We start from the raw sequence: 26,127 nt of genomic DNA on the forward strand, positions 1-26,127 counted from the left end.
AGAATCACTAAGGTTGGAAAAGACCTGTAAGATCATCAAGTCCAACCATTACAAAAAAAACAAAAAAAAACTACAAAAACCACACACCACAAACACCACACAGCACCATGCCCATCAAGCCACGTCCCACAATGCCACGTCCACACGCTCCTTGAATACCTCCAGGGAGGGTGACTCCACCACCTCCCTGGGCAGCCTCTTCCAGTGTTTCACCACTCTCTCAGTAAAGAACTTTTTCCTAATATCCAATCTAAGCCTCCCCTGGCACAACTTGAGGCCATTTCCTCTTGTCCTGTCGCTAGTCACTTGGGAGAAGAGACCAACACCCACCTCACCACAACCCCCTTTCAGGCAGTTGTAGAGAGCGATGAGGTCTCCCCTCAGCCTCCTCTTCTCCAGACTGAACAACCCCAGCTCCCTCCGCCGCTCCTCATCAGACTTGTGCTCCAGACCCCTCACCAGCTCCGTCGCCCTTCTCTGGACACGCTCCAGCACCTCAATGTCCTTCTTGTAGTGAGGGGCCCAAAACTGAACACAGCATTCGAGGTGCGGCCTCACCAGCACCGAGTACAGGGGCACGATCCCCTCCCTGCTCCTGCTGGGCACACCATTTCTGATACAGAAGGAGGCAAGGCACCCAAGGAGCATTTTCTACAGCATGAACAAACCGCTGCTCTAGCCCAAACCGAGCAGGGTTGTGCTTCAGTTTAAGAATGACCTTTGCCAGGTGCCCCCCAAAGCTTCCACGGTTCACACCCACTCTGGTGTTTTCTCTTTAAAACACTTTTCTGAGATCAAAGCACTACTACTGATGATCGTCCTGAAACACCAGGCAGAAAACAGAGCCCTATTTTGCTGAGTTCTGGGCAAATCTGGATCAGAAACACAACCCAGGTCTAAGGATCGGCTCTGAGAAATGGTTACAGAAGCGAACATGAGCCTCGAGGGTTCGTGCATGCTGATGATCCAGCCCCCAGGACGATTCCTCCATGAGCACCAAAGGAGCAGAAGGAGCACTCCAGATCCATCCTGCCGTGAAGTAAATTCCATTTAGCTCTTGGCATGATCTCAGTGCAGTTATACAATGCATAAATGAAAGCCTATGTCAGAAGCAAAGAGCCTCCACGCTGCTAATCTGCAGTTCCCACCCCTTCATTACTGGCTCCTGCTTCTGCGAGCAGTGCAGCTCGGGGAGCTGCAGGGATGGCGGATGCGAGGCTCGGGCTGACAGCAGGTGCATCCCAGATGTGGGATCATCCCAGGCAGCAGCTGTAGCCCCGGAGCACGCCGTCGGGCACGCCGGTTCACCAGCCTATCCATTCAAGGCTATTGGTGCTGATCAGGTTCATACGATCACAAAGTCATTGCTTGATATTTTGATCATCAGCATTTTAAAAACCATCTGTGTATTCTCTGATGATTCAAGTCTACTTGCTTTCCAACCGTATTTAGCACAGACCTCGTTAACTTCATCCCTTCCAGGAGCTGCATTTCCCTACCAAGGCAGAGCCCGACACTGTGACGGCGGCGCTGAAGACACCCCGAGACTGGCTGCGCCTTCTGCTCTTGCAGAGTGACAAGAAAGCACCACGATCACTGTCATACAAAGCAGAGCCCTGAGTCTCCTTTTTGTTGCAATTATTTTTAGCTTACCCTTTTCACCAGCCCCCAAGCACTCCTTCCTTACTATTCTGTATTTCTTTCTCCACCACTGGTGTTGGGACTCTTTCTGTAAAGTCTGTGGCAGAATGTTTAAGATAATTCCTCCCTCTCTCCTACCTGCACTAAAGGTCTGGGAAGTCAAGTGCTTTCAGCTTTAAAAATAACACACAGCTGCTACACAGCATTTCCAGGAGCAGCCCATGCAATGGAAGAGAGTGTTTTATTTATCTGCAAAATCCAAAGCGTTTCAGGTTTGCAGCTGGCATCCTAATTTTCTGAGAGAAATAATCACTTTATTTCTTTCCATGGGTGGTTATAAGTGTTTGAACACATGACAGATAATACTATAAAGTTATCTATTGTTCAAAAATAAAAATAGAAATAAATACCTCTGTCATGGTAAAAACTTAAGGTCTGTACAACTGTAGCTTTATAAAATACAGTCGTGTGGAAGAAAAATCTTGGTTCAATGTATTAACAACATACAAAGAGTTCTGCTTCTCAAAGCTATAAAAGATTTGGCAGGTAAATAATATATTCGATTATCAAGTCATAAATAATAACGTAAGTTACTTTTGTCCTATGAACCACTCATTTAATAGAGGAAAAACAAATTTTACCTTCACTTTATTGCCCTCTGGTGTAGAAGCAGGGGCATGCACCGCCACCATCACCGCCACCACTGCCACTGCCACCACCGCCACTGCCACCACCGCCACCACTGCCACCGCCACCACCGCCACCGCCACCACCACCACCGCTACCACTACCACCGCCGCCACCGCCGCCACCGCCACCACTGCCACCGCCGCCAGCACCACCGCCACCACCACTGCCACCACCACCGCCGGGCAGCTCCCTCTGCTCCGGTGCCTGCGGCAGCTGCCGGGGGAATCCTGCCCTCCTCACCTTGGGGGTAAGACAGCCGCTGGAGGATGCCACAGGAGGGATGTTAATACTTTCGCAGAACCCTTTTGAAATAATTAAATAAACAGGCTATTTATAAAAGGTGGTGAATTAAAATGCAAGTTGTCTTTAAAATATAACGCAATAATGAAAGAGATGTCATCAATAGTTTTAAGGAGAGAAAAAAAAAAACCTTTAAAATTAAAACTAAAACCTGTTCTAAATATTCCAATGAGATTTTTCTACTTCTATAGACCCTTGGGGGGAAAAAAAGCCTCTCCCACTGATTTTTTTCACATTAATTGTTTATTGTGCCTTTGATCAGCATCGGTTCCCCAAGTCTAAGAGCCTGTCAGGTTCTGCTTCTGTGGTCATCTCTGGGGGAAATGCAGCCAAGTGATTTAGGACAACAAATCCTTCATGGCATATGCTGCCTGACGGAGACTGTGATTAGAGCCGACACAAAAATATGGAACATAGATGAAAAGTAAATGTTGTTCCGTATAATTTGATGGGAAAGGCTTTTTCAAGTATTACCATGTTTTGTTCAGATTAACTTATCTCTGTTTTTCCACAGAAACCCAAAGAGCTGGAGGGAAGCAAGAGGGAAACTGAGTAAATAAATAAACAAGTAAACAAATAAATAAACACAAGATGATTAAGTTTTTGCATTCAGTTTTTACCAAGAGCGAAAACAAAAGGATATCTGAAATGTTGTTACACACAAACAGTTCTGTTAAAGTAAAAAGTATATTTTTAAATACGCATTTTTTGAGTGAGGGTGCCGAGGTCCAACGCTCCAGCTGTGTTGCAGGGCAGGGGTGAACAGCGTACCGTTAGCACCTCCCCGTCTATTTGGGGAGGGGGTCAGCAGCGTGCCCCACGGCCAGCGTTGCCCTGGGGGTACCCTGCCGGGGTCAGGGAGGTGGGCACTGGCAGTGGCTCCACGCAGCTCCTGCTTCCCCAGCCGCGGCCGTCCCGCAGCCAGTGAGTGCCGCCACGTCCCCATGGGCTGCTCGCTGGAGGGACGTGGCTCGAGGAGCGTCCCCCCTGGGCTGCCCCTCGCTGCCATGTTGTGCGGAGGTTCAGCAGCGAGATGGTTTAATGTGGATAGCTCAGGTTTTGGCAGAGCACCCAGGGTATGTTTTTACGCACACACAGCTTACGCTGCATCTATGTATGTACCCCCACACACATATGTTGAAGGGTTTATTGGACAATGATGCACATTTATAATGCACTAATGCATTAAATGCCTTGATGGATGAACCAGCTCTAACAGATACATCAGCTTGAAAGACAGGGATAATTCTGCTATCAAAAATCATGTGTTAAACTGGCCTAACTGTATTTTTACTACATGACTCTCTTGATCTACATCAACAGGCTGTTTGGCAATCCATTGAGTCAGTTCAGTAGCTGTGCCCACACATTCCTGTACAGATTTGAAGGAAAGAAATGAGGTCTGAAGTGATTTACGCAAAGTCACTCTACAACATATGCATAAATTCCATAACTTTGATTTAAGCTAAATCAGTGACTTCATCCTTTTGGTACCTGCTATCCCCAAAACCTTTTTCCAGCTGACAGTATGCTCAATCTTCGTATTCACCAGTTTCTTTAAGTTAATAAAATTAACTTTGTTTCTTCTTCCCCAGACAGCCAGAGGTAGGTGCTGAATCTGCCAACAGGCTGGAATCCCCCCCCGCCGCAGACTGACAGAGAAGTGCATCCTGTCTTCGCGTAGATTTCAAGTGATAGAAAATCCACATCACCTTCCTTACGATAATATGATGGTTGATTTCCTCAGTGTTAAAAATGTTTTCTTTCTATTTCAAACTTGTTTGGCTGCCGCTCCCAGGCACTGGACCTTGTTGTACCTTTGCTTGATAAGCTAAAGAGCCCTTTGCTATCAAAAATCTTCTCCCCTGAAAGTACTTAGGGAGTGATGAAATCAATTTTTTCGTTGGGTAGACTAAATAGATTGAGCTTGTTTAGTCTTCCGCTGTAAGGCAAGTTTTCTGGACCTCAAATCATTCTTGCCACACTTACCCTGAAACCTTTCTAGTTTGTCAATATTGTCCCGGAAAGGATATGCACTTCTCAGAAGTGTGTGTGAGAACTGTAACTACAGCAGCTATACACCTAACTGGCTCCAAGGCCATGTTTGGCTTTACGAACCATTTTTGCATAATATCACCATACTGGTGTACACAGGGATTCTTTGGTTATGTGCTGAATATAATGGTATGCTTATTTTATAATAACAATAAGTTTTCAGTATGCTAAATACATCTCTACAGAGACAGAGACTATTTCTTCAGTGCAACACCTGAGTACTTTTTCAGTGGGGAAGGGGCAGTCCACAAATCATTTAGGAGCTTGAATATTTTCCTGGTTCCAAAAACACACATTCTGAGCTTTCACCATGCAAAAGTACCTGCACAGCTCTGGTGAGCCTGCCCTTTGCATGCGCAGAGACTCTTCCAGATACAGACCAGCGCAGCCACAGGTAACTGGGCAGGTATGTGCATGGGTGCAGTGTTAACAATGGGTAACACTGGATGCAGGGGAAGTGTAACAGCATGAATATTAGTGATGGAAATCATTGAGAGGTACATGTGTAGTGCTTGTGAATAATTACAGGTAGATTCTCCTAGCTGTCTCTTTTGATTTAGTAGCTTTAGTGCAAGAAGCAAACACACTAATCTGTGGAGCCAGTGGGTTTGCTGGTATTTGTGGGTTATAATTTTGCAAGGACGTGAGCAGATTACAAATTTCTCTTCTGAGGACAAGTTTTCTATTTCAGTTGCTGGGCTTCTGCAGGTGCCCATTTGTCGATGCACAGAGCAAAGCTGGTGGGAGAAGCCTCCGTGGGAGAGGTAACCGGCTGCATGGCCTGATGCATCTGCATCAGACGTCTGCAGATGTGCCCTACCACTCTGTCACCCTGAGCACGGCACTCTCTCAGACCTCCAGGAATTGCTAACAATTCTGGCTGTATCCGCCTGTAATGTGCCAGCTCCAGCCGGGAGGTGCTGGATATCCGGAATCCCCAACCACTGTGCTCCAGCCAGAGGAACCTTCTGTTCCCGGGGTACAGAAGAGCCCCAGGGAGACCTCCTGGCTTCTCCTCTGCGAGCGCATCCATACAAGTTCTTAGTTTCCCATTTCTAAATAAAAAAGTTGTAGAAATTACAGCAGTAACCATCTTCCGTGTGAGGCTCAAACCCCTAAAGGTTATAAAAACCCCTCATGGTCTAACAAGCATTATATAATGAGATTTATTTTTTTCCTAAATACATTTAGAAGAACTTTTAAATGCCTATGAGGTGCAGCTTGTAGCCAAAGAAGAGGAACGATGTAAGGGTGTCAAAGCTATATTGCTAGCAGCTGGCATCAAATTAAGATACAGATTTGCAAACCTTCCAGCACAGGAGTGGTCCCACGGGGAAGTCAGCGGCAGGATTGTGTGAGATAATGTGCCCAGGGAAAGCACTCTCATAAATTGCAGGGGGTGCGCTGGGCTCTCAGCACGTTGCTGCGCTCAGCCTTTAAATATACTGGACTGGTAAGTGTATCCCTAATGTAACCGTTTGGTAGCATAGTCGGAGTGCTGCAGATGTTGGTTTATACCTAAGAATTAGAGAAGCTGCATTGCGAAGTACTGCCTTCCAGCTCCATTTAGGGGTTTGGGTTTTTCTTTTTATTTCCCAAGCTTTAGTTTTCACATCTCCAAGGTATTTGCAATAGCCGCCATGAATGGGTGCATGCTGCACTGCCGGACTGACCGAGGCTCCTCCGTCCCCGTTTCGGAGCTCGCAGGGACCTTTAGGAGTCGACATTTAAGCAGAGCTGAGCCTTGGCTCCTGCTTACCGGGGGCACTGGAGGAGGCAGCGTGTGAGCACCTTCAGAGATCTGTGCCTCTTCTTACTGAAATTCATCCTGTTCAGGGGGGAAAGAGCAAGACTGATTCCCAAGGAGCACCGTCAGCAAGATCCTTGTAGTGGATAGGGGCGGGCGGGAGGGAAGGGCTTGTTTTCACAGGTTTTGGAAAGCTTTGTGCTAAGGACCTAAACTCAGAGCGCACCGTCTGCGGGAGAGAGGTCACTGCGTGTGCCGAGTTTTGAGCACAACCCTCCTGAGCGCCTTTTACACGTCGCATTTCAGCTGGGAAGGCAGCGGTAAGCGTGTGTGATGCTAGCTGGATGCCCCCACTCCATCCCTTGTAAGATGCAGCCCAAAAACTATGGTCACCTCAACGGCTTTCTCTCAGGGCTCCAGCTCTTTTCCACTGTGAGCTCTGTGTGTGAAGCAATGGCTAAGATGACGGGACATATATCACTGTGGGCTAGCACACAATAAAATAAAAGGCAGCAGTTTGCTTTTTTATGCATAGATTAAGTGTATACATGCAGGTACTAGCACATCTGCTATTCAAGTGTCAGCATAGGAATAGCTTCACAATCCCAAACTCACCAGAAATTAAATGAAAGGAAATATGAAGGATTTGTAAAGCCCAGTAACAGAGAATTGGAATCTATCAGGGAAGAACAGATGAAGATACCATTTTTTTATAATGGGATTGTATCATCTTTTATCCTGAGATATCCAAAACCCAATTCATTTTTTTGTATAGCTTGCCATACTAATTGTGAGTCACTGGGGCTGACAGAGAGCTTGCATGCTCTCACAACACAAGGATCTTTGCTACGGTGTAATGTGAGTAAAGGGCTTGGACAGCGGAAAGTTCAGTCTTTAAGGCAGAACATGGAAGAATGCTTACTTGGTAAGAGTGGTGCCATGATAAACTGAAAGGATGCATATGTGCCGCTTAAATGAAAAGATACTTTTCATGCCCTTGGAGGAATATGCTATTTTTAGCCTCTAAATATCAAACAACAGGGTCTGGTTGCTGATCAGGGATTCAAACGTGACACAATGCATTGACACAGAATTTAGCTATTTCCTACTTCGCATCCCTGTGATTAATACACAGGGTTTGGGAAATGCTATCACAAACTCCACACAGCAACCCCGCCGCGCTGAAAGCACCTCACCAGAAACCTTATACTGGCTCTGCTGCCTGCAGGAGCCTGGCACGACACAGCTCTCCTCCAGAATTGTCATTTGATTCAGCGTGACCACGTGCTCTGTATTGTAGTCCAGATCTATAGTTGCATCCTGTAACTCTTAAATTATTTCTTCCTCCTCGGCTCATAGAGGAGGGACCCACAAAGCCATCTTGTAGAAGGGGCCCTGCCAAGAGACTGGTTTTATCACGTTTTATCAGTAGCTTAGAAAACAGATTTTTGGGGGAGGAGAGGGTGGGCAATAGCCTGCTCCACCCTGCCAGGGCAGCCCGGCTTCCCCTCAGAGACGAGGATGCAAGGGACAGTCACGTCAGTCCCCGGGCTGAGCCCCCGCCTTGCAGCATGGCACAGTGGTCTTCAGCTTGCTTTCCAAGTCAAAGCCCTCTCTCACATCCTTATCCATGTTCTTCCCTCCGCTGAGAGACTCGGAAGAACCAAGCACAGAACGAGGCTTGTCTGCAGCAGTCCCAGTACACAGCAAATCTAGGCTGAGAGGCAGGAGCTTGGCTCAAGAGAACTCCTGTATTGACTCAGGCGGTGGCCTTGCTGCATCTCAGAGAAGCTCCAGAAGACAAAGAGGAAGCAAGAAAAAAATGCAGGGCTTGATCAGCTGCCTGGGATGCTAGAAAACAGTAGGTAGGAAAGCACATTGTCTCTAAAAGCTCTGGGAGGGGCGAAAGGCAGGAGATGATGCAGTTCCCCCCGGGAATCCATGCTATTTCCCCTGGGAAGCTGTTGAGGTGGATAAACCCACCTCTAGGCATGGGTGTGCTCATAGCCTGTGTCCAGGGGGGATCCCCCTGCAGTAGCTGGGAACTGGTGGGGCACCAGGAGCAGCCAAATAAGTGTCCTCTCTGTGCCCCAGGGTGGTTGGAGAGGCAGAGCATGCAGAAAAGGTGCCGGAGCATGGCCCCACCATTCTGCTTTCCAAGGCTTGGGCTGGGGGCACAAACTCTTCTGGGCTGCATCTGCGTGTCAGGTGTGGTGTTGCATTGAAGGGTGCCGGTGAGGTAAGGTAATGCCACGTCTACCCCACATCCCACCTGCTAATAGGCCATTTACCTAAAGCCCCTGCATAAACTCCAGCCCCCAAAGAGGAGAGCTGGCCTTGGGGCACCGAGAGGGCTGTGTGACACAACGGCGTAGACACAGAAGTTGCATTCTCCCATAATCTGTACCATCAGCTAAATTTCAGCAGAGGTGCAGGTGACGCTGGGCTTTTGTTGCTTGTTTTTGCAACAAGCATTTACATCTGTAGGCAGAGAAAAGGAGCCCATTCAGTGTCCCATGATGTGCTCTGTGCCTTAATCATCTACTGCCATAATTGCTCAAGAAGATTTTTCCTCATGCATTTATGTACTCCACCTGATTAGTAGTCGTATAACAGCAAGCAATTTGCCATAATATTCTGAGAGCGCTTAATTTTCTCTTTGATGAAAGAGTTGTAAATGTAGGCACCTGTGCTCAACAGTTCATCTGATTACTTACTTCATTATTGTCATACTTTCCATTATTATTTGGTATTTGCAAACAGAGCTATTAGAGCGATCCACTGCCTAGTGCCCACTGAAGGAAAAACAGGTGCTTTTCTCATAACTACACAGTAATGTATTTTCCATAGATCCTCCTTATGCCAAAGTTTTATTTAAGATGAGATGAATTGATGATCAAGTTTCTATAGGAATGGGCTCCTGAGGGAGAAAGGTGAATACAAAAGGTGAAAGTGAGGTAACCTTGTTGAGATATACAAGACTAAATATGCTGATGAATGACTACTGGACATTACGTAATAACCTCTATACCATGAATAACTGTTTTCTTCCAATTTGCCTTGAACCCAAACTTGCTTTTCACGCAGTGAAGCCCAGCTGACAGCAGGAAGAGTGCAAGTGAGCTAAATGACACACATGTCCACATACCAGGTACTGTCTGAAGTCAGGGATATTTAAAGTTTCAGCCTTCCCCAGTCCAGCACCTGGCAAGTGGTTTTGGTAAGAGGAAAGGTAGGGGGAACAAAGCTATGTTTTCCTTACAAGCCTGAAGAATTTGCTGAAAAGTCAAAACAAATCATCGAAAGCAATGTTTGCTGTTTATGGGTCCAATTAAGGTTCGTGATTTTGCCTTACAAACCTAAGTACAAGCTACTCAGGAGACCCACATAACTTCACAGCACTCTGATAGCTGCCATTAGCCTGGGAACTTTTGTACCTGTCCTACCCTCTAGCTCAGGGATGCTGGTAAAGGGAGAATGTTCCCAGGATACTCAGTCTGTTATAATTTGCTCGGACAGTGACCAATTTACTGTATTACACACAATATAATCTAACGAGGGATTTTATCTCTCCTAACACTGAGTACTTCAAAGCCATTCAGGGATGCAGACTCCCCACGCAGCCAGACACATGGCACTTGCAAACTGCAACATGCACATAAGATACATCAAGTAGCAGGGCTATAGTGCAGGTCTTGACAAACAGTTTAGACTAGATGATTGTAAGTTAGGTGGGATGAATCTGGCCCATGGCATGAAAGTCCTTTCCAGGACCAGGAAAAACGGTGCACAGCAAAACCATTTTTGTTATCTGCATTCATGAGAAGTTAAACTTTGATACAAGGTTATTCATGCAAGACATCCCCTGCTATGCCCCCTACCCTTTTTTACTTCTTGTCTTGCATATCTCACAGTCCTGTGCTTCTGACGTGTTTTTAGCATCTACCTATTACTCCAATTCTTAAGTAGCGTACAAGTTTTCAAAAGCTAAACCCAGTATTTTGCTATGTTGGTGCAGAGTAAAAGTAGTACCAAGGGTGATTTAAATTCTCCTGCAGTACAATGACAAGGCTAAGGACTATGTTCACAGGTTGCTCAGAAGTTCCCCATCAAAAATTCCCTACTACGTTTGTATACAAAGGCCTCCAGCGTTCCAGCCTCATGCAACTCATAAAGATCAAATCCAATCGAGTCAAGAGGCATATATTGGCACAAGTCATTGTGCTAACCTCTGGAGCATCCTCTACATTTAGGTAAAGGATGAGGGCTATCAGACTTCACTAGCACAACATCATCTGACCTGACTTTCTTTTCAAAAGGGATCTTATTCACCGCTTGACACCAGGAATGCTGTGCTGCACAGCTGAGCCAAGCCCACACCAGGCTGACCCTGCTTTCTGCTGCATCGTCCAGGGTTGCCTCCGGTCTTGTGTCCCAGAATAACATAGGCCCTAGTTCCAAGATGCTCTGATGTATGGAAGGCTTGTTGATTTAACTAAAATTTGACCTACATTTTAAATTAAAAGAACTGTTTTAATTCTATGTTGATACATGCATTTATCATATAAGGGAGTGAAGCCACTTGCCAACAGAAGTCGCTCCTATTAATGATACTTGTAAAATGCCCAAATTATGTAACTTTTACATATGCCTATTTCAAAAATTAAATTAGGCTAGGTTTTGGGGAGGTGAAGTCACTAATTTTTTTTCAAAGGAATGCAAGAAAGGTGTTTCTTTAGTTATCAACACTGCTATAAATTCATATCAAATTTGTCGATTACAGTTACTAATGGCTTGTTCCCTGTGGAGGTTGCTCAGTACTGGTTGCATCTCTGACTCTACTGTCTATTTTTTTCTCTTTAGCCTTTTGCCATCTTTCATTGACAGAAGAGCACACAGATTTTTTAAATGTCTCCATTCACATTGACTAAAACTTCAAGCTGAGTTATTTCAAAGGCTTGAGCAGTTCAGGGAACATATAAAATTCATTCAGATGTCTTGCTTGCTCTTCTATTAAAGGCATTCTGCAACAGGGAAAAAAAATTATACGCGTATTCTTCCCCAATGTAGTTGTTGGTTACAGGCATTCAAGATACGCCTCAAGGTTTTGATATTTGGGTTCTATGGGAAAGTACATAACACAACAAAAGCACAGCAATATTCACTTGTTTCCAGCCTGCATTGATTCAGAGCTTATAAAACTCTGTGACAACTGCTCCAAATAAATATAACACCACAAAAGATTTTCTTGGCTCTAGTGCCACAATGCCTTTGTATGGAAGGATGTTTTTAGAAGGAATCCCATAAACCAAAGTAGACCCAAGCTAGCATGCTCCCATTACCTGAAGTACAGGGTTTCCCAAACTAATTTCATGAATTCTAAATGTAAAATTTAAATTGAAAATATTTATAGCATTCTATTTTTAATTTTAAAATATTGCTTTCATATATGATATGAATAGAAGTATATGTACGCATACAAAGGTACTAGCACATATAGTGATTATCTATTGCTCTACAAATGTCTAGAGGCTGAGACCAGAAGAAAATCCTCTGACGTGTGGGATTACAGCTTTGTCAAATACACTGGAACAAGGTCCTGGACAAGCTGTAGGTCCTCCATCTCTAGAAATAATTACTATGCAAATCGACAAGCCCTGGGGCAACCTGACTTAAATCTGAAGCTCATGATGCTTTGAGGAAAAGGTTGAACCAGGGACCTCCAGGGGTCCCTCCCAGCCAAAATCATTCAAGGTTCCTGTGGTGGTTGTCCCACCCCGACTTGGGATCCAGCTCTTCCGTCCTGGAGGTTAAAAAGCAGCAGGTGAAGGATCCCTAAGCCCAACACACCCATGGCAGAGCAGGTGCACATCAACACACACCTACACAGCCCAGGAGGGACCCTTGACATGCCACATCTCCATGCCCCCAATTAAAGGTCAGTGACAGAAGAGCTACTTACTTTGGCCAAGCAGGGATGTATTTGTTAGAGGTGATTCAGCCTTCTATCCCACTGGGATGCTGGTACCAGCATCTGAGAATCTAACTAGAGCTTCTCAGAGGCACCAAAATCCACAGCTCTCAGAGCTGCTCTTTCGGACTTATTGCACGCTCAAGCAAAGCACCCCATTAAGTACTAGAAATGGATGTGAAAATTTGCTGGTGAGCTTGGAGAGGGGGGGAGGCAGAATTCCTCTTGAGGTAGCGCAAAGAAAGACTAGAAAAGAGTTCTTAATTAAAACTTGCTTTCAACTTTTTTGTTATTTGAAAAACTCAAGCCATCAGATACATGAGCAATCTTCAGATGGGATGCCTAGCGTGAGGTGAGCTCTCCTCTCTATTCAGGTCTGCTTTTCTTCTGTTATTTATCCGAAATCTGTCAATGCTTCAGACAGGGGCACCACTGTCAGCTCTTGTGTACTTAAAGCATTTCTTAACAACCAGGTGAAAAAATACCGAGTAAAATGCTCCTCCGTTTGGCAGAAAGCCCCTGACAGCCTTCAGGAGGAATTTGGAAAGGTAAGCATTACCACTGGTTCATCCAGGCCGTAGTTCCTTTGTTCCCAGGTTGCTGACTTGGAGATGTGTCCTCAGCCGCTTCCTTCACCTCTGAGCCAGTTATCATGTCAGAGCAAATCACACTGCTTTGTTGTGATTTCTTCCTGAAAAATCCCTACTGGCTCTTTCTTATTATCTTAGTATCCTCTCTACACCCACAAACTGATTATTTAATCATTTGCCCTAGTACCTTCTCAGGTTCTTAATTTAGGCTTCCAGCTCTATAATTTTCTGAGTGCGTTTGAGGGAGAGGTGCTCTGTTTGCCATCCTCCACCACTGTCCAGGTATTCCTCACCACCCCACCTCCCCACGGATAATCATCACTGATTCAGGGCTTTTCTGGGGCAATTCAGCAAGTATTCTAGGGTGGATTTCATCAGGCTCCCACAGCTTGAAAACATCTAATTTATCTAAGAATACTCTAATCTTTTCTTTCCCTGTTATCCCCTTGTTAAAATTAATTGCAGTAAGCGTCTGGTCACAATTAACCTTTTTCTGAAGGCTGAAACAATGAGGCATTGAATAGTTTAGCCTTCATTCGCTTCCCTTCGCTGCTCGGTACCAGGGTTATATATGCCTTTGTCTTCCTCTTATTTCTGATGCATTTATAGAAGCCTGCCTTTTTGCCTTTTATGTTCTTTGCCCGTTTTATGCCTTCTGCTTTCTGATTTTATCCTTATGGGCGGGAGTTTATTCCTTTATATTCATCCTTAGTCATCTGTCCTTATTTCTGGTTTTCTGGAGGATTCTTTTTATTTCTCCACATCCTCTGAGAGCCGAGAAGCAGCCCTGGGAATGCCTGTCTTTCCTTTGCAACAGGAGGTTGTTGTCATGCCTTTAAAGCAGCTTCGTTCAGTAACAGCCAGTTCTGCCGCAGTTCGTTTTGCCTTTGAATATCCTCCCGGGAGGCCCTTGCTGCTGCTTCCCTGACTTCACTGAAGTCTGCTTTTTTGAACTCCGTTATCATCATTCTGTTGCTCTCCTTCCTTCCTTTCTTTAAAATAACAAATTCCATCACTTTGTATTGTTTCATGGTCATTATCACCCAAATTACTTTCTGCCTTCAGTTTCTCCAGCAGCCTTTCTTTCGGTAAATATCAAATCTAAAATAGCTGTCTGTGCCCTTTCATAATGCTTTTCCAATAGACCTTCAGGCGATTTTTCTTAACTGAGATAAGTCAACATACGTTCACAGAGCTGAATGCAAACACGGGGGATTACCTACGTAACTGGGACTGAAGCACAGGTGACACTACCAGACCCAGCTGCCCTGAAGATCTGTTGGTTAGCCGGCCAACGGAGCTGGGGAGCTCAAATGTGCGGATGGGAATGGAGTACATCCACCCTTCCCAAATTCATCCATTGACTCCCAATGACAGAAAAACACATACAATCATTTTAACTCATTTTTCAAGTCTGTGCATTCTCTATTATCTCTTCGACTGATTCCAGCTCTTTATGCTCTCTGCAAGGTACTTACATCACCCATATAAACTCATCCTTACTCATATTAAACCAAACTATTTCTTCCCCTCTCAAAGCATGCTCTGTGGGTAGAGGTTCCACTTTGGCAATCAGAAGTGACCTGCAGATGTTGTTAGCACTCACCCGATGAATTTAAAAACAGTCTCTCAGTCAACTTAGTTCAGAATTTTTCACTGGCTCTAATTACCTTGTACTGAACATTGCCTGGCTTGGCTCCCAGATGGGACAGGCTAACACGTAACTGTTGTTTCTGTTTTAGGATGGACAGATTTCCTGATTCAGTTGAAAAGTTTAAATAACAATCTTCAGATGAGTCATGCAACGGTTCAGATGGATGCCTCTTGACGTTCAGCTTGTTCTAAAGTTCTTAACTGAAGAAAGATAGACTTCACCAGGTGCTCCAGCACATGGTTGGAGTGGAGACTCAGGTGTTTGAAATACTTGCTTCTATAAAATAAAACACGCAGGGTACAGAGCATCCCAGTCTTTTCCTGTTAATTAATCAATTTACATTGCCTTCCATCTAGTCTCCTTCCACTATACTGATACACTGCGAATCAGATTGAGAAGTTGTAGTTCTGGCTGAGCAGCTTTCATTTTAGTGAAAGCTTGTGCCACTGTTTTCCAATGTTGAATATGAAATATCTCCAGATCCATTTCCATATCACGCTGTTTTGTGATGTACAGTGAGTCAGTTCATAAAGTTTCCCAGGGAAACAGTTTGAATTTTTTCCATCAGTGTTTTCCAGAGAAGCTAAGGAACTTTTATTCCAAGTAAATCATAGCCATGGTTGACTCCTCACCACGCTGCCATGCTAGAGGAACTAGAGCCCAGGAAGGCAGGTCACACACCGTCGCTTCCCCCTCACAGCCATGCCAGTTTGAGACCCTTAGAAAATACAGGAGTCCTGTTGTACCGCATTTCACCAAATCTCTTTACCAAGGGACAGGTTCTGTGGCAGCTGCCATTGTCAGGAGGCAATTCGGGGTGGCTGTGTGATGCGAAGGTTGTACCACCCCAACCGAGCTCAGGTAGGAGGCTCTGGCTGTTGCCTCCTTGCAGGGCATGTCCCACCTCCAAAGCACGGTGGACTCTGCTCTCTTCCCACACCTTACGCCCAGGAGATGGTGTGCAGGATGCTCAGGAAGGAGCAAACTCCACCAGTCTGAAGCAGAGCATCATCCACTGCCAGGAGAACGGCCCCTGTGTCCAGAGGCACAGCGTCAAAATGTCTTTTCCCTTTGCTCTGTGGGGATTCACAAACACATGCCTGAACACATGCTCCCCTGCCAGCCAGCACTGAGGGGACCCCAAAGCCTCACCTGCTTTCAACCACCAAAGGTGTTTTAAGACGTCTCCCTATGGGGTACAAATAAAGTCAAATGAGAGTAAGACTCATTTCGCTCCTGCATAAATGCTGCCTGACATAAAATCTTTACAACACAAGTTGGGAACGTCAAACAAATCACGGTATCCTCATACCAAATGATTAACTTCTCCAGCACTAAACCAGTCCACCAGCAGCCTTTCCTAATCATAAATCATCTCCATTCTCTAGAAATCAAGGTGCCTGCCAGAAATAGCACTTTCTCCCAGGACTCTGCCAGGTGATGTTAATGGCATTGATCACATCTCGGTCGCAGGCACATCTGACTAATACGGGCTTGTCTGCCTGTGATTGCTCATCTTCCCCTGCACCAGCTCCATCAGCACCCTGCCGAGCACTTCAGCTCTCCAGATAACTGGCCTCCCCACTGCCAGAAATCAACCGTGCACCCTGGAAAACTAATAAATACGTAGATTAGATCAGTGCAATAGCAACATCCATGCCTATAACCCCTCCTTAGGGGTCAGTTTCTTTCCTTATCAAAGAAGGGAAGCCTCCTGTATCCCGAGGAGTCGCAAAGGGTATCCTGGGAGCACAAGGGTGAAATATGATTGAATTCTCTAGGTACTCAGACCTTAAGCCTGGCATTTGCTAGGAGTCTGCTGCCTGACCACACAGCAAGTTAACGTGCCAGGGGAATGAATGCATTTATAAGAGACTAGTTCATATGGCTGGCTTGGACTGAACCATCTCAGCACGTCAACAATCCCATTGCAGAGTTCTGCCAGGAGAAAGGGCCTCAAAAAACCCCTGCTTTAATTGGCAAACATTAAACCAAACCTAACCTCCCACCCCAAAATGAAAAAAAAAACCAAAAAGAAAAAGGCACTGTCTGAACTGCAGGCTCTTTTCTAGACAAATTCAATTCTCTGGTCTCAGTCACTTTGGATTTGCGCAGTGTCCAGGAACAGCTGCTGCATTTCCAGAATGGAAAGTAACTCTGTTTTACCCTCTTCTCTTCAACATGTTTGCACAGGAAAGCTGGCTGCTGTGTCACAGTTGGCTGATAAAAATTAGCATTACCACAACGTTCAATAGTTTTTTTGGTTGCGTTTTAATAACGGTCCTTAGTAATTAGACTAACCAACTGATCTATTCCTGTTTCATCAAACAACACTGAATCCACCTCTGAAATGAAAATGGGCTCTGTTCCGGATTTTTTTAGTTTATGTGACTGTTAGTTAAAAATCTATTTTTATTCAACAGTGAAACCAAAACATGTTGATGGAACAAGGCAAAAACCCTTAATTTTTCACACAGCAGTTGCCCAGCCAAAGCACTTCCCTGATAAATTCTGACATGAGAGAATGCGTTATATGCTGCACGGTTACTATTTATAGAAAAAAAGAACTAATGAGAATAAAATAGGAATAATACACTATATTTCTTCTTTTGCCCAAAATACTGTTTTTGTATCATATTATTAAGTCTTTGAAAATATGACTCAGTACTAGCACTATCCGTTATTTCAAGCTAATGTAAAAAACACTGAAACTTGAGGTACATGAACTTTGCATATTCGTAAAGCAGATTTTTGCTCCTGTGGATGCACAGATTGCAGGGCCAGGAGGGACCATCTGAACCATCTGCTCCAGCCTCCTGCAGAATGGGGGCCACAGAGCCTCTTGCCATAATTCCTGCTCTAAACTCACCACTCCTGGATGAGCTGGCATGCAGTTCTTTAAATTCGTCCTCTTCCCATTTCAAATTTCTCATGACAAACAGCTTCCCCATCCTGCAGTAATCTCATATTTTAAGTTGGTTTTTTGTTTTTCCCTCTAAAGAATAGTCATGCATGTCAAAAAATAAGTTCTACTTCCAACAACAATGAGAAACTACACATTTTTGTAGCAGCATGTTGTCTATGATCACACAGAAATGAACCACAGACTACTGGAGAATCAAGTCCCAGAAGTAAAACATAGAATACTGTTGGAAAGTAAGGTTACTTTGATGCTAATTAACTTTTTTAGTCAGGAAAGGCAAATGAGATCTGCAGCAGACTCTTGGGGCTCATACTGTTGCATGTTTATTAGGATGCACTTAAATAAAAGCTGACTTTCATTGGAGGAGCTCTGAGTTTTCTGCCAGTCACCCAGCTTGGGTCAGATAAATTCCACAACAGCTTTTTCCAACCTCTTTCAGGTGTGCTTTGCTAACTACAGCAAAAGGCAAAGCACAAAGGTGATGCTAAGGAAGGTGATCCAGCCTTTAAAAGCAGGCCACATTCAACAAATACAATCTCCGAAGGAAAAGCTGAGGAGGGACAAAATGAGACACAGAAATTTAATTATCTGAGCTGCACAAGAAACCCTTGGTAGAGACAAGAACTTAACCTAAACCCATAGAATCATAAAATTATAGAATTGTTTAGGTTGGAACAGACCTTTAAGATCATCAAGTCCAACCATTAAGCTAACACTGCTAAGTCCACCACTAAACCATGTCCCTAAGCACCTCATCCACACGTCTTTTAAATACCTCCAGGGATGGGGACTCAACCACCTCCCTGGGCAGCCTGTTCCAGTGTCTGACAACCCTTTCAGTGAAGAAATTTTTCCTAATGTCCAGCCTAAACCTCCCCTGGCGCAACTTGAGGCCATTTCCTCTAGTCCTATCGCTTGTCACTTGGAAGAAGAGACCAGCACCCACCTCACCACAACCCCCTTTCAGGCAGTTGTAGAGAGCGATGAGGTCTCCCCTCAGCCTCCTCTTCTCCAGACTGAACAACCCCAGCTCCCTCAGCCGCTCCTCATCAGACTTGTGCTCCAGACCCCTCACCAGCTCCGTCGCCCTTCTCTGGACACGCTCCAGCACCTCAATGTCCTTCTTGGAGTGAGGGGCCCAAAACTGAACACAGCATTCGAGGTGCGGCCTCACCAGAGCCGAGTACAGGGGCACGATCACCTCCCTGCTCCTGCTGGGCACACCATTTCTGATACAGGCCAGGATGCCGTTGGCCTTCTTGATAAAGATATTAAACAAGACCTGCCCCATTACTGAGCCCTGGGGAACACCACTTGTGACCGGCTGCCAACTGGATTTAACTCCATTCATGACAATTCTCTGGGCCCGGCCATCCAGCCAGTTTTTTACCCAGCGAAGAGTACACCCGTCCAAGCCATGAGCAGCCAGTTTCTCCAGGAGAATACTGTGGGAAGCAGTGTCAAAGGCTTTACTAAAATCTAGGTAGACAACATTGACAAGCTTTCCCTCATCCACTAAGCAGGTCACCTTGTCATAGAAGGAGATCAGGTTAGTGAGGCAGGACCTGCCTTTCATAAGCCCATGCTGACTGGGCCTGATCGCCTGGTTGTCCTGCACATGCCCTGTGAGCGCCCTCAAGATGAACATCTCCATAATCTTCCCTGGCACCAAGGTCAGGCTGACAGGCCTGTAGTTCCCCAGACCCTACCTCTGGCCCTTCTTGTAGATGGGCGTCACATTTGCTAATCTCCAGTCCACTGGGACCTCCCCAGTTAGCCAGGACTGCTGGTAGATGATGGAAAGTGGCTTGGTGAGTTCTTCCGCCAGCTCCCTCAGTGCCCTTGGGTGGATCCCATCCAATAGACTTGTGGATGTCTAAGTGGTGTAGCAGGTCGCTACCCATTTTCCCTTGGACTGTGGGGGCTTCAGTCTGCTCCCCATCGCTATCTACCATCCCAGGGGACTGAGTACACAGAGAACAACTGGTTTACTTTTAAAGACTGAGGCAAAGAAGTACCTCAACCTTTTCCTCATCCTTTGTCACTATGTTTCCCCCTGCATCCAGTAAAGCATGAAGATTCTCCTTAGCCCTCCTTTTGTTGCTAATGTATTTATAGAAACATTTTTTTATTGTCTTTTATGGCCGTCACCAGGTTAAGTTTAGTTGGGCTTTGGCCCTTCGAACTTTCTCCCTGCAAAACCTCACGACATCCTTGTAGTCTTCCCAAGCAGTCTGCCCCTTCTTCCAAAGGTCGTAAACTCTCCTTTTTTTCCTGAGTCCCAGCCAAAGCTCTCTCTTCAGCCAGGCCGGTCTTCTTCCCAGCCAGCTCATCTTCCAGCACATGGGGATGGCCTGTTCCTGCACCTTGATTCCCTTCTTGAAGAATGTCCAGCCTTCCTGGACTCCTTTGCCTTTCAGGACTGCCTCCCAAGGGACTCTGTCCACTAGGCTCCTAAACAGACCAAAGTCTGCCCTCTGGAAGGCCAAGGTAGCAGTTCTGCTCGCCCCCCTCCTCACTTCTCCGAGAATCAAAAACTCTCTTATTTCATGATCGCTATGCCCAAGACGGCCTCCAACTGTCACATCCCCCACCAGTCCTTCTCTGTTCACAAGCAAGAGGTCCAGCGGGGTGCCTTCCCTCGTTGGCTCACTCACCATCTGTGTCAGGAAGTTATCTTGAGAGCAAGGGCTAGGGACTGTGAAACTTCTCCCAGATGCTTATAGAATATTTCATCTGTCTCCTCATCCTGTTTGGGTAGTCTATAACAGACTCCTACCATGACATCCTCTTTGTTGGCCTTCCCCCTGATTCATACCCACAGACACTCAACCCTATCATCACCATCATTAACCTCTAGACAATCGAAACACTCCTTGACATACAGGGCTACCCCACCGCTTCTCCTTCCTTGCATGTCCCTTCTGAAGAGTTCATAGCCACCCAGTGCAGCACTCCAGTTGTGCAAGTCGTCCCACCATGTTTCCATGATGGCCACTATATCATAGTTTTCCTGCTGGACAGTGGCTTCCAGCTCCTCCTGTTTCACAGAATCACAGAATCACTAAGGTTGGAAAAGACCTGTAAGATCATCAAGTCCAACTGTCAACCCAACACCACCATGCCCACTAAACCATGTCCCACAATGCCACATCCACACATTCCTTGAACACCTCCAGTGAGGGTGACTCCACCACCTGCTTGGGCAGCCTGGTCCAGTGTTTCAACACTCTCTGTAAAGAAATTTTTCCTAATATCCAGCCTAAACCTCCCATTTGTTGCCCATGCTGCGTGCATTGGTATAGATACACTTTAGTTGGGCTATTGATCCTGCCACCTTTATGGGGGCAGAAGCCCTAATTCCTATGTGACTGGTCTCAGGTGCTTCCCTGGTTTCTAGCACATCAACAACCCCTGTGTCTTTGCTGCCACATGGGTCCCCATCCCCTACCTCCGCTAAGACGGCAGTCCAAAGGTCCTTGCCAGCACACCTCCCCTCAAACACTAGTGTGCCACCCCCAGGCTTATCTCCAGTGAGCCTGGTTTTATCCCTTTTCCCCTTCAAAGCTAGTTTAAAGCTCTTTCAATGAGCCCTGCTAACTCCTGAGTCAGAATCCTTCTCCCCTGTCTGTTGCCACAGGCCTGGTGCTGTATAGACCGACCCATGATCAAAGAACCCAAAATTCTGGCGGTGACACGAGCCTCGGAGCCAGATGTTGATCTTCTGGCTCTTCCTGTTTCTTCCCTGGTCATTCCCTGCCAATGGAAGGATGGATGAGAACACCACTTCCACTCCCAATCCTCTGACCAGTCGTCCCAAGGCCCTGAAGCCTCTCTTGATCACCCTCGGACTTCTTGTCGGAACTTCACTGCTGCCTACCTGAAGAATCAATAACAGATAACAACCTGAGGGTCGTACCAGGGTAGGAAGTTTTCTTGTCACGTCTTTAACACGGGCCCCAGGGAGGCAGCAGACTTCCCTAAGAAGTGGTTCCAGCCTGCATATCGGGCCTTCTGTTCTCCTCAGGAGAGAGTCCCTTATGACAATGACAGTCTTTTTTTCTTTATGGAAGACATTTTTACACAGGGCATAGGCTAGCTTAACCTTGGTGACACCTCGGAACTCGGTGAACCCTTGTCCTTGTCATTGTTTGGTTCCACTTGCAGAGCCTCATACCTATTATGCAAGAGGACCTGGGAAGGTGGGGTAGTAACAGAGGGGGCTCGCCTGCTGCGCCAGGCAGGAACTTGTTGCCATTGCCCCCTATCCCTTAAGTCACCCTGTTCCGCTGGGTGGAGAGAGGAAAGGGAGTCTTCTGTATCCCGTGCCCTGTCTGTCTGTTGGACCTATCCCAAGGAAGGTAGGGTCCAATTCCAGAGGTCTATCTCCCTCTCGCCCTCCCTAATACTACTTAACATACTCACCTCCTCCCGGAGCTCTGCCACTAAGTGGAGGAGCTCCTCGACCTGGGCGCACCTCCCACAGCTGTGCTCGCTGCCGACGTCCGATACCGGCGTCAGAGCAGGGCACTCCCTGCGGCCCGACGCCCGGGTGGCAGTGCGTACGCACCGGAGCTCCGTCTGGGAGGCTGTCTCAGTCGTGGTGGGTCATGGCTTTCTGCTGGGTGGATACCGCTGCTCCCGGGTTGAGCCGGCAGAGCTTTCTGCGCCCGCCTGCACGAACTGCCGGGCCACGCCCTGGCTGGTGCGCCACGCCCTGGCTGGTGCGCCACGCCCTGGCTGGTGCGCCACGCCCTGTTTGCCCGCCCTGTTTGCTACTGCTCCCTAGAGCCGTTTAAATCTCCCGCAGCTGCTCCTGGCAATGCCCACGCCACATCAACCTCTGCTCTTCCTCAGGTTTCCCTGGCTCATCAGTCATGGTTCAGTTCCTTGATTTCTAAAAACCTCCTCCTTTATCATGAAAAATGTGCCTGCTCTTCCTCCCATTTAGTTGTCTTCTAAGTTCTTATGGCTTAAAAAAATGCTACCATTGTCTGCAGTTTTGTTAATAAAGAAAATAAACATTCAGCACTTCCTAAAAATTAATGTCAGAGGATGTCTCATAATTTGAAAACAAACCTATTTTATTTAGTAATTGTATTTGTCCTTTGTTCAACTGAATCATGTATCATTACCACCATAAACAAAAAGAAGTAGAAGGATGAAAACCCAAGGTGGCCTTCTAAGGTGAGGTGCCCATTTTACCGATAATGGCAATGATGTCACCTAAACACAGGACTAAAACTTTCTCTTCCCCTGAACCCTGTTTCCAGCGTTTTTCTTCAGAATTTCCTATGGCAGAAGGAAAAAAGAAGTTAACTGAAGCATACTCATGTGAGTCAACTCTTGCTGGAAAGTGGTACCCAAAGGAGAAAATACAATGGTGTAGAGCTATCTTTGTAGAACAAAATCGTTAACAACAAAATAATCACTATTTGCATAGCTCCAAGTAACAAGGGAGTTTTGTTGCTGTTCTCATTAATATCCTATTAACACAACTGGCTGTTTCACCATGTGGAAAACAGCGTTAAAGTGACAGAGGAAACCAAAGTCAGGCGGCGATCTGACGTGGGGAAAACAGCCATCAGGTGCTGAGAGCGGCTGGGAGGGCACCACCGACCCCAGACCTCTCACGGGCATTCGGCAGCACACCGAGCCCTTGGCATCCCCAGGATCCAGCACAAGCGTGCGCTGCATCCGTACTGCTGGTGGCACATCTCCACACAGGGCTTGGGGACAGCCAGCTGCTCCTCTCCCAGACACATGGGATCACCATCGCCAGCGGGGTCTGGGGAGGGAGGCAGCCTCGTGTCTCCCCCCGCACCAGGAAACCTGCCCCTATTTTCATGCAGCCTCCAAACACACGCGCACAAGTTCCTCTTGCTCCCCTCAGCCAACAGAAAGTCCCAGCTGTTTCCATGCAAAAGCTTGTTGTGTTTACTTAGAAACTAGCCAAATTCTGCCTTCATCATTTCTCTCCACCTTGGAAAAAAAAGAAAAAAAAAAAAAAGGTGTCTGAAACCTGATTGAGATGAAAGCTTTTTCCCATTAACTTTTTGCAAAATATTTCCTCTCTTCCCCTGCCCGGAGCTGCACCTGCGTTCCAGGGGATGCCAGCTTCAATCAGGACCAAGTGAAAAGCTGCACTATAAACACGCCGTCATCCAACGAGTAACAGGCATCACATGAATTATGCTAACATGCTTGGTCCATATTTTACTGTTGCCAATATCTCCAAATGGCTTGCGTGAAGCAAAACACTTCAAAACACTCAAAAGACTTGGCTCATCTGATTTTCACCCCATACTACTGGAAACTTCTCCTAAAATACTGCCTGAGGGAAGTGTAAAGAAGAGCAAATTAACAAATGTCTCCAATTCTGGAAAAGAAATGCAGAAAAGACAGTTCCAAGGGGTCTTCTCAAAGACCTTCCCAGTCCCGCAGGGAGAATGCAGAAGACGCTGAAGCTGAACCACTTGATATGTGATTGGCATCAAAATGAAAAAAAAAGTAAAATAAAAATCAGTTTTGCAGCACATTGTGGGATGGAGGCTGTGTAAATGAGCCAGACCACTTCTCCCAGGCAAGGGAGCTAATGGGCTGGGTTAGAGGCTGGCTGGCACATTCAGAAAAGCACTCAATTTAACACCAGAAGGTTGGGCGCTAACAAGGCCAACACGGTTTAAATTCAAACTCAGCAAACCATAAGTAAGTTGAAATGTTGTGGCCAGGAGCAAAGAGAAGTTTGTGGTTTTCCTCACCCTTTCCTTAATTGCCTGTAAACCGGAGAGTGAGCCTGAGGAACTGAAACTCATGCCAGCGGGAGAAGATGCAACGTCCCTGGTGGGATGAAGATGCCAATGGGGATGTGGGCACCGGCTTTCAGCCTGCTGAAGGGCAAGGTGGGGGCTGCACCCAAAAGTCTTTCCAATCTCTTCTCCAGTTACTGAAAACTGAGACCACCAGGACCTTGAGTGGACGCGGCTCAGCCACAGTGCTAACGAACACCAGCCCGAACGACCTGTGGGCTGGACAGGCTTTGGAGGCCACCCAAACAGGGGTACAGCAGCACGAGCTGATGCTTCACCAACAGCCTTTAGTGCCGTGCCACCCATGGCAGTGCTGGGGAGAGCCTGGCGGCTCTTCGATTAAGTCATATCCAGGTTTAAGACAAAAGATCCATCATTAAATAACAAGTTCATAGTAGCAGTGTTGAAAAAAATGAGATCTACTTAAAAACAATGTTTTCCTGGATTTGAAAGAATTAAATAAGTGGAAAAATTTTACATGATGATGGTCAATTATTTTCCCATTCCTTCACAGCCAAAAAAAAAAGTTAAAGACGTATGAAGTCTGAAAATTGTTAAAACCCAGGTAAGTAAAAATCAGTGTTAGGATGGTCAATGAAATAATTTTCATGCATATATGCACATATACATACATTTTTTTAATATATGTACACAGAAATATTAATTTAAATTTTGGGGAGAAGGGCAAAAGACTGAAAAATGTGTCAGTGTTCACAGGACGCAGACTTGGGTAGACATAGATTCATTAGTCCGAAATAAATCCCAGACAAAAACAGTAGAAAACCAGAAATAAGATTCAATTAAGTGAGGTAAGGGTGTGGTTATAAATAAGCCTGCAAAAAAAAGGAAAAAGTGATATATCTTGTAAAAAAAAAGTGATTTTATTATTTCATTGCACCAAAGACTTTAGCAGGATGCCTGGGTACATCTAATCCAGTATCCAGACTTTTACAAGGTATTTGGCTTCGCATCACTGGGAGCCCAGAAATACCCATTAATCACTAAGGTGAATGACATACTGAGAAGAAAAGGGAAATAAAGGGAGTCAGGGGAACCCCTGTTAGACAGGAACCTGCAAGGGTCAGCACCAGCCCTGCAGCCTAGTCACCAGTTTAAATCAGTGAATGAAACATAAATTCATTGTTGATGACGTTGATGGATAGTTATTAACGGTAAATACCATGGGGGATGGAGACGTACAGGTGGCATCCTGGTTTGTAGTCCCAGAGTGCAATGAGTTTGAAAGATGTCTGGGGCGGTCTGGGTAGAGAACTTGGAATATGGAAACTCGCTGCAAAACCGCACAATCTGACTTCCCCAGTTTTAAAAAGCGTTCGACAAATTAGAGAGAGGGCAGAAAAGAGCTACAAAAATAATTTGACTGTTAGAGAAAGTTCGTTACCCGGAGAGATTTAAAGAGTTTAATCTGTTTAGTTCATCAGAAAGACGATTAGGAGAAGCCTTGATTACAGTGTATAAGTACCTTCACAGGGAGAAAACAACAGGTATTAAAGGTCTCTGTAATCTAAGCGAGGCAGGCACAACAAGAAGCTATGGGCAGGAGCTGAAGCCAGGCAAATTCCAAGAAAGCAGACATGCAGCCTGAGGAGCTGGTGTGATTAACCACGGCAAAGCAAACATAAAGGAAAACAGCAAATTTACCTTCTCTCTTCTTTAGAAGCAAGCTCCAGATAAAAGAATGGAATGTCCAGTATTCACCTCCCCTAATGCAGGCAGCAAAAGTGCA

This window comes from Gavia stellata, chromosome 7 (assembly GCF_030936135.1).
Source record: "Gavia stellata isolate bGavSte3 chromosome 7, bGavSte3.hap2, whole genome shotgun sequence".
NCBI lineage: Eukaryota > Metazoa > Chordata > Aves > Gaviiformes > Gaviidae > Gavia > Gavia stellata.